The sequence below is a fragment of the Hemitrygon akajei genome, chromosome 9, assembly GCF_048418815.1.
Source record: "Hemitrygon akajei chromosome 9, sHemAka1.3, whole genome shotgun sequence".
Taxonomy (NCBI): Eukaryota; Metazoa; Chordata; class Chondrichthyes; order Myliobatiformes; family Dasyatidae; genus Hemitrygon; species Hemitrygon akajei.
In genome coordinates this window covers 149,547,454-149,558,668 of record NC_133132.1, presented here as the reverse complement: position 1 = coordinate 149,558,668, position 11,215 = coordinate 149,547,454, and the positions used below count along the sequence as shown (strand labels likewise).

At 41.6% G+C, this 11,215-nt stretch overlaps 1 long non-coding RNA gene across 1 annotated transcript; it reads left to right on the top strand.

Annotated features, from left to right (window-relative positions):
• Positions 1-280: 280 nt before the first annotated feature.
• On the top strand, positions 281-7,081 carry LOC140732832 (uncharacterized). The gene is made up of 3 exons (XR_012100156.1): positions 281-415; positions 2,659-2,846; positions 6,972-7,081. It is a non-coding gene; the product is annotated as an uncharacterized lncRNA (long non-coding RNA).
• The last annotated feature ends 4,134 nt before the right edge of the window (positions 7,082-11,215 follow it).

Sequence of the window (11,215 nt, the reverse complement as noted above, 5' to 3'; positions counted from 1 at the left end):
CCGTTGTTTCATGATCAAGGAGGTGGAGAGCTTCGAAGGGCGAAGGAGACCTGCCTTCCTCAAAAGTTCAGTAAATTGATGTACCCCCTGTGTACATTCTCATTAACAGGCAAAGGAAATCTTGTAAAGTTAGGCAAAGTTTTAAAAAAGCTTTAACGTTAAGTTTTGGTTTTATAAACATCTTTCCATTCTTACCTTTCTCCGCTGGAATGAAAGATGATGTTTCCGATCAATGCTCACCATGGGTGCCGATCGCTGGAAACCTCTGAAAAGATGCACTGTTTTTGAATAACTACTTCCTCGTCTGCTGCGAAGAAGGACTTCAAGCAAATGAAGCCCTGCCCCCTCAAACACGGCACTACCCACTGGCAAAATCTACCAGCTACTGGAAAACAACATCAGGGACCGAGGAGCTGTGAGTTCTGGTGCAAAGCCTTTAAGTCAGAGAATGTATTCTCAACCCAAGTCTGATTCCATTTACTTTTATGTGTTTGTGGTGATCACAAAGTTTTGATTCTCTAAGACACCGATTTATCTTTCATCATGACAGTTGAAACATTCATATTTGGTGACTATAGTTTCGCTGCTTGAGTCTAAACAGAAGGACGAAGCAGCACAAGTTACCTAGCAATACCCTATATGATTTATGCATTTATCTAACTAAATACATTGTGTTCATTAAAATCTATGCAAATTTACTTCTTTCACATATTAAAAATATCCTTTCCTACGGGTGTTTAAAAGCGTAAAGTCCTCCGTATGTCTCCACCAAAGGAGGTGTGAGGCGTTTCCTCCCTCCACGAGCCTGCAGGTCGCCCTTGGGCAAGGTGAGCACCTGTTTAGCCCCCAACCCCCGCCAGTCGGGGTCACTGGTACACAGTATCTCAGGTCCAGTCTTACCAGGGCTCTGTGTGGTTAGAGCAAGTAATCTCTAATACTCAAACCATTTTGCAACGGAGGCCCAAAGACAACAGAGGGTGATTCGATGCAGTTTCAGACGTTTCATTTGAATAGTATACTTCAATATATTGGGTATAGACAAATGCTTCTTTAGAAATATATATTCAGAAGGAATATCATTCATTTTCAATACCTGCACAACCTTCAGTAAATCATGTACAAAGGCACCCAGGCCTTCTGAACAGTGTTATCTTTCAAAAAGTACTCAGATATTTTTGTTTTTACCAAAGTTCATAGTTCAAAGTATATTTATTATCGAAGTACATATATGTCACCATATACAAGCCTGAGATTCATTTTCTTGCAGGCATCTACAGTAAATTCAAGAAATACCACAGAATCCATGAAAGACCGTACCGAAAAGGACAGGCAAACAATCATTATGCAAAGGACAACAAACTGTAAATACAGAAATGAAAAAAGCAGTCAACCAAAATAATGATAAATAAATAAGCAATAAATATTGATAACAAGAGAAGAAAAGTCCTTGAAAGTGAGTGCATAGATTGTGGGAACAGTTCTGAGATGGGATGAGTGAAGTTATACCCTCTGATTCAAAATCCTGACCACTGAGGGCTAATAACTGTTGATGAACCTGGTGGTGGGGGTCCTGGGACTCCTGCATCTTCCTCCTGAAGGCAGCAGTGAAAAAAAACATGGATTGAGTTGAAGGTCCTTAATAGATGTTGCTTTCCTGCGACAACTCTTCATGCAGAAGTGTGCAGTAGTGGGGAGGGGTTTACCTTTGATGGACTTGACCATGTCCGCTATTTTTTGAGATTCTCCATTCAAGGGCATTGGTGTTTCCATACCAGGCCTTGACGGTACCAATCAATACACTCTCCACCACACATCAATGGAAGCTAGTCAAAGTTTTAGATGTCATGCAAAATCTTCACAAAGTTTTAAGGAAGTAGAGTCACTGCCATGCTTTCTTCATAATGGCCCTTATGTGCTGGAGCCTGGCAGGTCCTCTGAAACGATAACACAGAGGAATTTCAAGTGGCTGACCCTCTCCGCTTCTGATCACACAGCTCAGGGTTTCCTCCTCCTGAAATAAATAATCAATTACTTGGTCTTGCCGACATTGAGTGAGGAGGTGTTCATGAAAGCTGGATTCCATCATAGAGGCTGCCAGCACTTTACTAGTCACACAACCAAGCCAGAGTATGAACAGTTCATTACAATTCTCAATTTTGCTTTCATTGACCAATCCTGAACGGCAGGCAGCATATCACCCAATGTCACATTCCCTGACTTAAGTTCCTTCTGAAAGTCCAAATGCATGCTAATGATTGGCTTTCTTTATTGTGTAATAGTCTGGTTTAAGACTATGCTTTATTTTATTAATATAGTTATGCTGTTGGGTAACACACACAAAATGCTGGAGCAACTCAGCAGGCCAGGCAGCATCCATGGAAAAAAGCACAGTCAATTCAGGCCAAAAGGTCAACTGTACTCTTTTCCATGGATGATGCCTGGCCTGCTGAGTTCCTCCAGCATTTTGTCTGTGTTGCTTGGATTTCCAGCATCTGCAGATTTTCTTTTGTTTGTGATGCTGTTGGGTATTTTATTTTCTGCAGATTTTTCAAAATGCAATAAATGTTCCATTAATTACATATGCTATCGGGTATTTCATTCTTTTTGCTGTTTAAAATAAAAATTCAGTTGATTGATAAGTTATACTTGTTGAATTAGCCGACAGGATTTGTCGAGAACATTTGAGAGAGAGTGCGGAAAAGAATGGGGTAGCGATTTTCTACAGGGAGCACAGGATCAAAGGGGTTTGAAGCAAGGTGGAGAATGGAAACAGACAACAAATATAGCGGAAGAAAATGGTGAATCAGTGAACTGCATCATATTGACAGATTCTTCTTTGAACCTGGGTGAGTATGCTGCCGTTGTTACCTACTTCATTGAAACATGAGTGAAAGAGGGTGTGCCTATGAAAATTTGTTGTACATTCCCAAACCAAAAGACAATGAAGAACCAGGAGGTTTGTTGTCTACTGAGGGCTAGATCTGTGGCATTTAAGTCTGGTGGCCTAGGCCTGTATAAGAAAACCAGGTATAAGAACATAAGTGATAGGAACTGAATCAGGCCATTCAGCCCATCAAGTTTAATCTGCCAGTCTATCATGGCTGACCCTGGATCCTACTCAACTCCATTCACCTGCTTCTTGCCATAACTTTTGATGCCCTGTGATGCCCCCAATCACAAAACTATCAATTCTCACTTTAACTGTACCCACAGTTTGGCCTCAATAGCTGTCTATTTTATAGTATTCCACAGACTCCCTACTGTCTCACTAAAAAATTCCTCCTTACCTCTGTTGTAAAGGGTCACCCCCTCAATTTTGAAGCTGTGCACTCTAGTTCTGGACACCTCCACCATAGGGCACATCCTCTCCACATCCACCCTATCTAGTCCTTTCAATGTTCAGTAGGCTTCAATGGAATCCCCCGCATTCTTCTAAATTCTTAGGAGTCCTCGTGCAAGACTCCCAGATGGTTAATTTACAGGTTGAGACTGTGGTAAAGAGGGCAAATGCAATGTTGGCATTTATTTCAAGGGGAATAGAATATAAAAGCAAGGAGATAATGCTGAGGCTTTACGAGACACTATTCAGGCTGTACTTGGAGTATTGTCAACAGTGTTGAGCCCCAGATCTCAGAAAGGATGTGTTGTCATTGGAAAGAATCTGGAGGTGGTTCACAAGGATGATTCTGGGAATGAAGGGGTTAACATAAGAGTAGCGTTTGGCATCTTTGAGCCTGTACTCACAGGAATTCAGAAGAATGTGGTGGGGAAGGGTCTCATTAAAACCGAAAGAATGTTGAAAGGACTAAAAAAGGTGGATGTGGAGAGGATGTTTCCTATGCTGGGAGTATCCAGAATTGGAGGGCACAACCTCAGAACTGAGGGGCAACTCTTTAGAACAGAGGTATGGAGGAATTTTTTTTATCCAGAGAGTAGTAAATCTGTGGAACGCTCTTCCACAGAATGCAGTGGAGCCCAAGTCAGTGGGTATATTTAAGGTGGATGTTGATCATTTCCTGATTGGTCAGGGCATCAAAGGATATGGTGAAAATGCAGGTATATGGGGTTGAGTGGGATCCAGGATCAACCATAATGGAATGGCAGAGCAGACTCAATGGCTCAATAGCCTAATTCTGCTCCCTATGTCTTATGGCCTTATCCTCCTGGTCAAATGACACAGGCAGTAATCCCAAGATTACTACCCTTGAGGTCCAATTTCTCAACATCCTTCCTAACTCCCTATACTCTGTTTTCAAGACCTCCTCCCTTTTTCTGCTTGTCTTTGGTACCAATATGTACCACCACTTCTGGTTGCTCACCCTCCCTTTTTAGGATATTGCAGATGCGTTCAGAAACATCGTGGACCCTGGCATATGGGGGACAAACTACCATCCTTCCCTCTTTTTGGTGTCCACAGAATAGTCTATCCACCCCCCCTAACTATAGAGTCCCCTAGTACTGCTGCCATCATTGTGAGTTCCCTAACCTTCTGAGCCACAGGGCCAGTGGCACGGCCATTGTTGCTTCCACCAAGTAGGTTGTCATCTCAAACAGTATTCAAAATGGAGTACTTTTTGTTGAGCGGGAAAGCCACAGGGGACTCCACTATCTGATATTCTCCCTTACCTCTCTGGACTGTAACCCATTTATCTGTCTCCTGTAGCCTTGAGGTGACTATCTCCCTGTAGCTCCTGTCTAACAGCTTCTCACTTTCCCTAACAAGCCAAAGTTCATTGATTTGCAGCTCCAGTTTCTAACATGGTTTCTAACGAGCTGCATTTTGATGCACCTTGTGCAGATGTGGCTGGCAAGGAAGCTGGAAGTCTCCTGGAAATCCCACATCTGACACCCAGAACTGGCCTTGCAGACATACCCACTAATCTTTCAAGAGTGAAATAGAAAAAAGAAATAAGAAATAAACTTACCTACTTACCTCGCCTCACCAGTCCTCGCCAAAGCCTGTGGAGCCGAAGCCTTACCACTCTAACTCAGACCACTCCAATGATGACCACTCCACAAGACAGTACTTTTTCAAGTTCCACTCTAGACCTATGTGGGAATGCTTCTACTGCATCTGTATCACTGTCCAATCTTGTAGATGGCTATTTCAAGAGTGAAGAAAGAATTCTGAGCAAAGTCGGAGGTGACATTGGTTGTGTGTTAACTCTGGCAAGTTTGCAGGACATTACTCCCTACAAAGCAAAATCCAATAGCGTGAATGGCAGCAATGTCTCACTACCAGATATGCTCAATGCCTTTTATGTTTGCTTTGAGAGGAAGAATATAACTACACCTGTGCAGATCCTTGCTGCACCCGGTGACCCTGTGATCGCTGTCTTGGAAGCAAATATCAGGCTGTCTTTCAGGAGAATGAACACTTGTAAGGTGGCAGGCCCCAGTGCAGTACTTGCTAAGGCTCTGAAAGCTTGTACCAACCAACTCTTGGGAGCATTCAAGGACATTTTCAACTTCTCATTGCATTTCCCAACTACATTAAAAGGGCAACAAATACACCAATGCCCAAGAAGAGTTGTGTGAGCTGCCTTAATGAATGTTGTCCAGTAGCACTCACATCTACAGTGATGAAATGCTTTGAGAAATTGGTTATGGTCAGAATCAATTCCCGCCTCAGTAAGGACCTGGATCTATTGTAATTTACATATCAATACAATATGTCTACAGCAGACGCAATGTCAATGGCTCTTCACATGGTCTTAGATCACAAGAACAATACAAGCAACTATGTCAGGATGTTGTTCATTGACTATAGCTCAGCCTGTATCACCATCATTCCTAAATCCTGATCAATAAGCTATGGAACCTGGGCCTCTGTACCTCGCTCTGCAATTGGATTCTCGACTTGCTGGTGCACCTCAGGGATGAGTGCTTAGTCCACTTCTCTACTCCTTCTGTACCCATGACTGTGTAGCTAGGCATAGCTCAAATGCCATCTATAAATTTGCTGATGATGCATCCATTGTTTGCCGAATCTCAAATTGAGATGAGAGGGTGTACAGGAGCGAGATATGCCCGCAAGTGGAGTGGTGTCGCAGCAACAACCTTGCACTCAATGTCAGTGAAACCAATGAGTTGATTGTAGACTTCAGAAAGGGTAGGACAAGGGAACCTATCTTCATGGAGGAATCAGAAGTGGAGAGAGTGAGCAGTTTCAAGTTCTTGGGAGTCAAGATCTCTGAGCATCTAACCTGGTTCCAACATATTGATGCAGCTATAAAGAAGGCAAGACAGCAGCTATATTTTATTAGGAGTTGAGCAGATTTGGTTTGTCACTTAAGACACTCTAAAACGTCTACAGATATACCATGGAGAGTATTCTGACAGGTTGCATCACTGTCTAGTATGGAAGGGGTGGGGTAGCTTCTGCAGAGGATTGAAAGAAGCTACAGCAAGTTGTAAAATTAGTCAGTTCCATCTTGGTACTTGCCTACATAGTATCCAAGACATCTTCAAGGAGCAGTGTCTCAGAAAGGGGGTGTCCATTATTAAGGACTCCCATCACCCAGGACATGCCCTCTTCTAATTGTTACTGCCACTTAGCAGGTACACAAGCCCTAAGGCACACATTCAGCGATTCAGGAGCAGCTTCTTCACCTCTGCAGTCCGATTCCTAATATTTTGTCTACATAATTTTAATCTCAGTTTATGCTGGCGTGAGCTACATTATTGCTTCCTGGTGAATGATAAATTTGCATGGGTGTGTCAGTATTAATGCAAATAATAATCTTATTTTCCCTTAAAGGAACATTTAAACTTTTATGTTTTGTGTTTACCTGAAAGATATCTACCGTAGCCTGTTTATTTACTGGAAATAACCCTTTCAACGTTATTCCCCATACATTGTAGAGTTATGTTATCACTTCCAGTAAGATGGCAGCGCGTTTCGATACAGCAGTCTCTCAGGGGCCAATCAAAGGTGTTTCTTTCTTTGTTAAATGTCTTTTTTCTGATAGCAAGAGAAAGCTGGACTCCATGAACTTCGGGTACTGCGGGTCTACCCCATTAGTGACTTACTCGTTGTCAGAAGTTCTGGTCTTGGTGCAGACATTGCTGCCTGCTACAGGAAGGCATTGGAGTTGGTAAGTGAAAGGAGCATGCAGTGTAACTGTGGGTGATTGTCTTGGACATTTCTTTTGTGATTGCAAGACCCTGTTGGACATCCATATTGTAAGATGCCACAGGCCTGTTTCCCTTGTTTGGTGGTGCAACAGGCAGTGGGGGAGTGCATGGCCTCAGCTGTAGCAATTGCTAGGCCTCAAGTCAAGTCTTGTCTGGAGCTGCAGTCCAGGAGAGGAGATACTGGATGTGGTATAGTGTAGCATCCGTGCACTATTTGGGGTTGGCCTCTCCTGTTGGTGCTGCTTTCCAGTGTTTCATCGGTGGAATGACAAACTGGACTGCCTGTGTCTGTGCACTGCTGGGAACTGTACCATCAACCTGTGGGACATGTTGTTCACAAACTTGATCTTTTTTTGCGTGACTCTGATTTTTGATGTTTGTTTGCTATTTTGAATGTCTCTGTATATTTTGCATCTTGTATTTATGTTTAGTTGAATAATAATTCAAAATTGTATTTGAATTTAAATTTTGAATTTGAATTTGAATATTGCTGTTAGCTTGTATTTAAAGTAATAGTTAACTCATTATGAGCCTAGGGTGAGAGGGTTACAGTTGTAATTTTGAACGAGCCATGTGGAGACCGAAGCCTTAAATGTTCATAATTCAGCACAAGTACGAGGCAGGAGACTCTCTTAATTAAATCTCCTAGAGGAATCCTCGGAATTCAATATACATGAAGTTTTATACTCTGTAGCACAAAGTCAGCAGAGGATGTTTAGATACAGTTTCGAAACATTTATTTGTATAGTTGACTTCAAAGGGAATAACTTCACTGAACTTCACTTTCCCCAATGGACTCACTTTCAAGGACCCTTCATCTCATGTTCTTAATATTTATTGTTAGTTTATTTATTATATATGTATTATTATTATTATTATTATTATTATTATTATTTCTAAATGGGCATTGATCCCATGAACACAACCTCACTACTTTCTAATTGTTTTTTGCACTACTTATTTTAACTTAACTATTTAATAGATCTATACATATATCTATATATATACCTACTGTAATTCAGTTTTTTTCTCTATATTTATTTATCACATAGTTCGATGTTAACACATTTCATGACACATGCCGGTGATATTAAACATGAATCTAATTCACATTCTTATTTTTGTATTCAAACACTTTGTTGTCTTCTGCACTCTGATTGAACGCCCTAGTTCAGCAGTCTTTCATTAATTCTGTAGATTTATTGAGTATGCTCACAGGAAAATAAATTTCAGGCTTGTATATGGTGACATATATGTACTTTGATAATAAATTTACTTTGAACTTTGAAATAACCACTCTGGAGTGTCCCTGATAACTGATCTGTGGTTCTCTTTTTCTCTCTCCCTTCTCTCTTAAATAGTGGAATTGCAATTACCCCCCTTCCAATCTTGGTTGTCCATTCTATACCATTAATTCTCCAATGCTATTTCTTTATTAATGCAAATGTACTTCTTTTTCATCTCCTATATTTATTATCATTATTTCTGAGGTGTGTTTTTGCATTGTCTTCTTTGTAAAGGCAACATATTTGCATATTTTCTCTGCCATTTCCTTATCCTGCAATGTAATTTCTCCTCTCAATCTGCAAAGTACCAGCATTACTTTTCAATTTTTGTATCCTTTCCATTTTTGTATGATAGAAGCTCTCATAGTATGCTTTAATATTTCTCATCCCTTTTCCTTATCAAAGCCACACTCCTTTGCTCAGTTGAAATTGTTTCCAGCATTCAGTTATGCTGTTCCTTTTGGCAACATGTTTTTGTCTATTCTAATCCATGTTTGTGTCTTATCCATGACTGTGCTGCAACACACAGCTCAAACCACATCATCAAGTTCACTGACAGCAGCATCTCCAACACCATTACACTGAGCACGGGGGCCCCCCAGGGCTGTGTGCGCAGTCCACTGTTGTTCACTCTGCTGACCCACGACTGTGCTGCAACACACAGCTCAAACCACATCATCAAGTTCACTGACAGCAGCATCTCCAACACCATTACACTGAGCACGGGGGCCCCCCAGGGGTGTGTGCGCAGTCCACTGTTGTTCACTCTGCTGACCCACGACTGTGCTGCAACACACAGCTCAAACCACATCATCAAGTTCGCTGATGACACAACCGTGGTGGGTCTCATCAGCAAGAACGATGAGTCAGCTTACAGAGAGGAGGTGCAGTGGCTAACGGACTGGTGCAGAGCCAACAATCTGTCTCTGAATGTGAACAAAACAAATGGAATGGTTGTTGACTTAAGGAGGGCACAGAGTGACCACTCTTTGCTGAACATCGACCGTTCCTCGGTAGAGATCATTAAGGGCACAAGATTTCTTGGTGTTCACCTGGCGGAGAATCTCACCTGGTCCCTCAACACCAGCTCCATAGCAAAGAAAGCCCAGCAGCGTCTCTACTTTCTGTGAAGGCTGAAGAAAGTCCATCTCCCACTCCCCCATCCTCATCACATTCTACAGGGGTTGTATTGAGAGTATCCTGAGCAGCTGCATCACTGCCTGGTTTGGAAATGTCACCATCTCGGATCGCAAGACCCTGCAGCGGATAGTGAGGTCAGCTGAGAAGATCATCGGGGATTCTCTTCTGGCCGTTACAGACATTTACACTAAACGCTGCATCCGCAAAGCAAACAGCATTATGAAGGACCCCACGCAGCCCTCATACAAACTCTTCTCCCTCCTGCCATCTGGGAAAAGGCACCGTAGCTTTAGGGCTCTCACGACCAGACTATGTAACAGTTCCCTCCCCCGAGCTATCAGACTCCTCAATACCCAGAGCCTGGACTGACACTAACTTACTGCCCTCTACTGTGCCTATTGTCTTGTTTATTAGTTATTGTAATGCCTCCACTGTTTTGTGCACTTTATGCAGCCCTGGATAGTCTGCAGTCTAGTATTTTTTTCCTGTGTTGTTTTTTTAACGCAGTTCAGTCTAGTTTTTGTACAGTTTAATGTAGCACCATGGTCCTGAAAAATGTTGTCTCGTTCTTACTGTGTTCTGTACCAGCAGTTATGGTCAAAATGACAATAAAAAGTGACTTGACTTGACTTAATACTAGCTTCATCTTTTTTTTGGTTAGCCACTATTCAAACCACTCTTCCTGTTGTTGCTCTTGAAGGGATACATTCAGTGGCCACTTTGTTAAGTAAAGGAGTTGTCTCCAATGTGGCCTTCTGCTGCTGTAGCCTATTCACTTTAAGGTCAGACGTGATGTGTCCATTCAGAGATGTTCTGCACATCACTGTTGTAACGCGTGGTTCTTTGAGTTACTGTTGCCTTCCTGTCAGCTTGAACCAGCCTGTCCCTTCTCCTCTAACCTCTCTCATGATCAAGGCATTTTTGCCCACAGAAATGGCATTCCCTGGATTTTTTTTTTTTGTTTTTCATACCATTCTGACCAAGCTCGAGAGTTTGCTGTGTGTGAAAATCCTTGGAGGTCAGAAGTGTCTGAGATATTCAAAAACAACCCATCTGGCACCAACGATCATTCCACAGTCAAAGTCACTTAGATCACATTTCTGTCCCTTTCTGATGCTTGGTCTGAACAACAAGTTAACTTCTTGACCATGTCTATATGCTTTTATGCATTGAATTGCTGACGCATGATTGGCTTGAATTAACAAATTAATAAAGTGGCCACTGAGTGTCCAAAAGTTGCAAACTATGTAACAATTGTTTAAATGTTATTCATTATTTAGTTTTATAACATTTTATCTACCAATCTACCATTATGTTAAAAGGTATGAAAATAAATAAGGAATGAATAACAAATTACACGGTATATGTGATAGTAAACTGTTCCTGATTCTGAGTGAGTCGGTTTGTTTTATTTAGAGGTAAGATCCTGTAAATAAATCTTGTTTGGTCTTTATGAGAACTTCAATCATGCTCACTTCTCCATATAAACAGCAGGATTATTAATTAAGCATTTTTTCATTGCCCATTATTGGATTTGCATTAGCACGTTTCATAGTTGGTTACTCAACAAGGTGTTCTAGAGAACTGTTTCATACTGGTATTGGGCTCCATCAAATAACTGCTAGTTTGGTTTGCTAGTATAAGAAAGCATA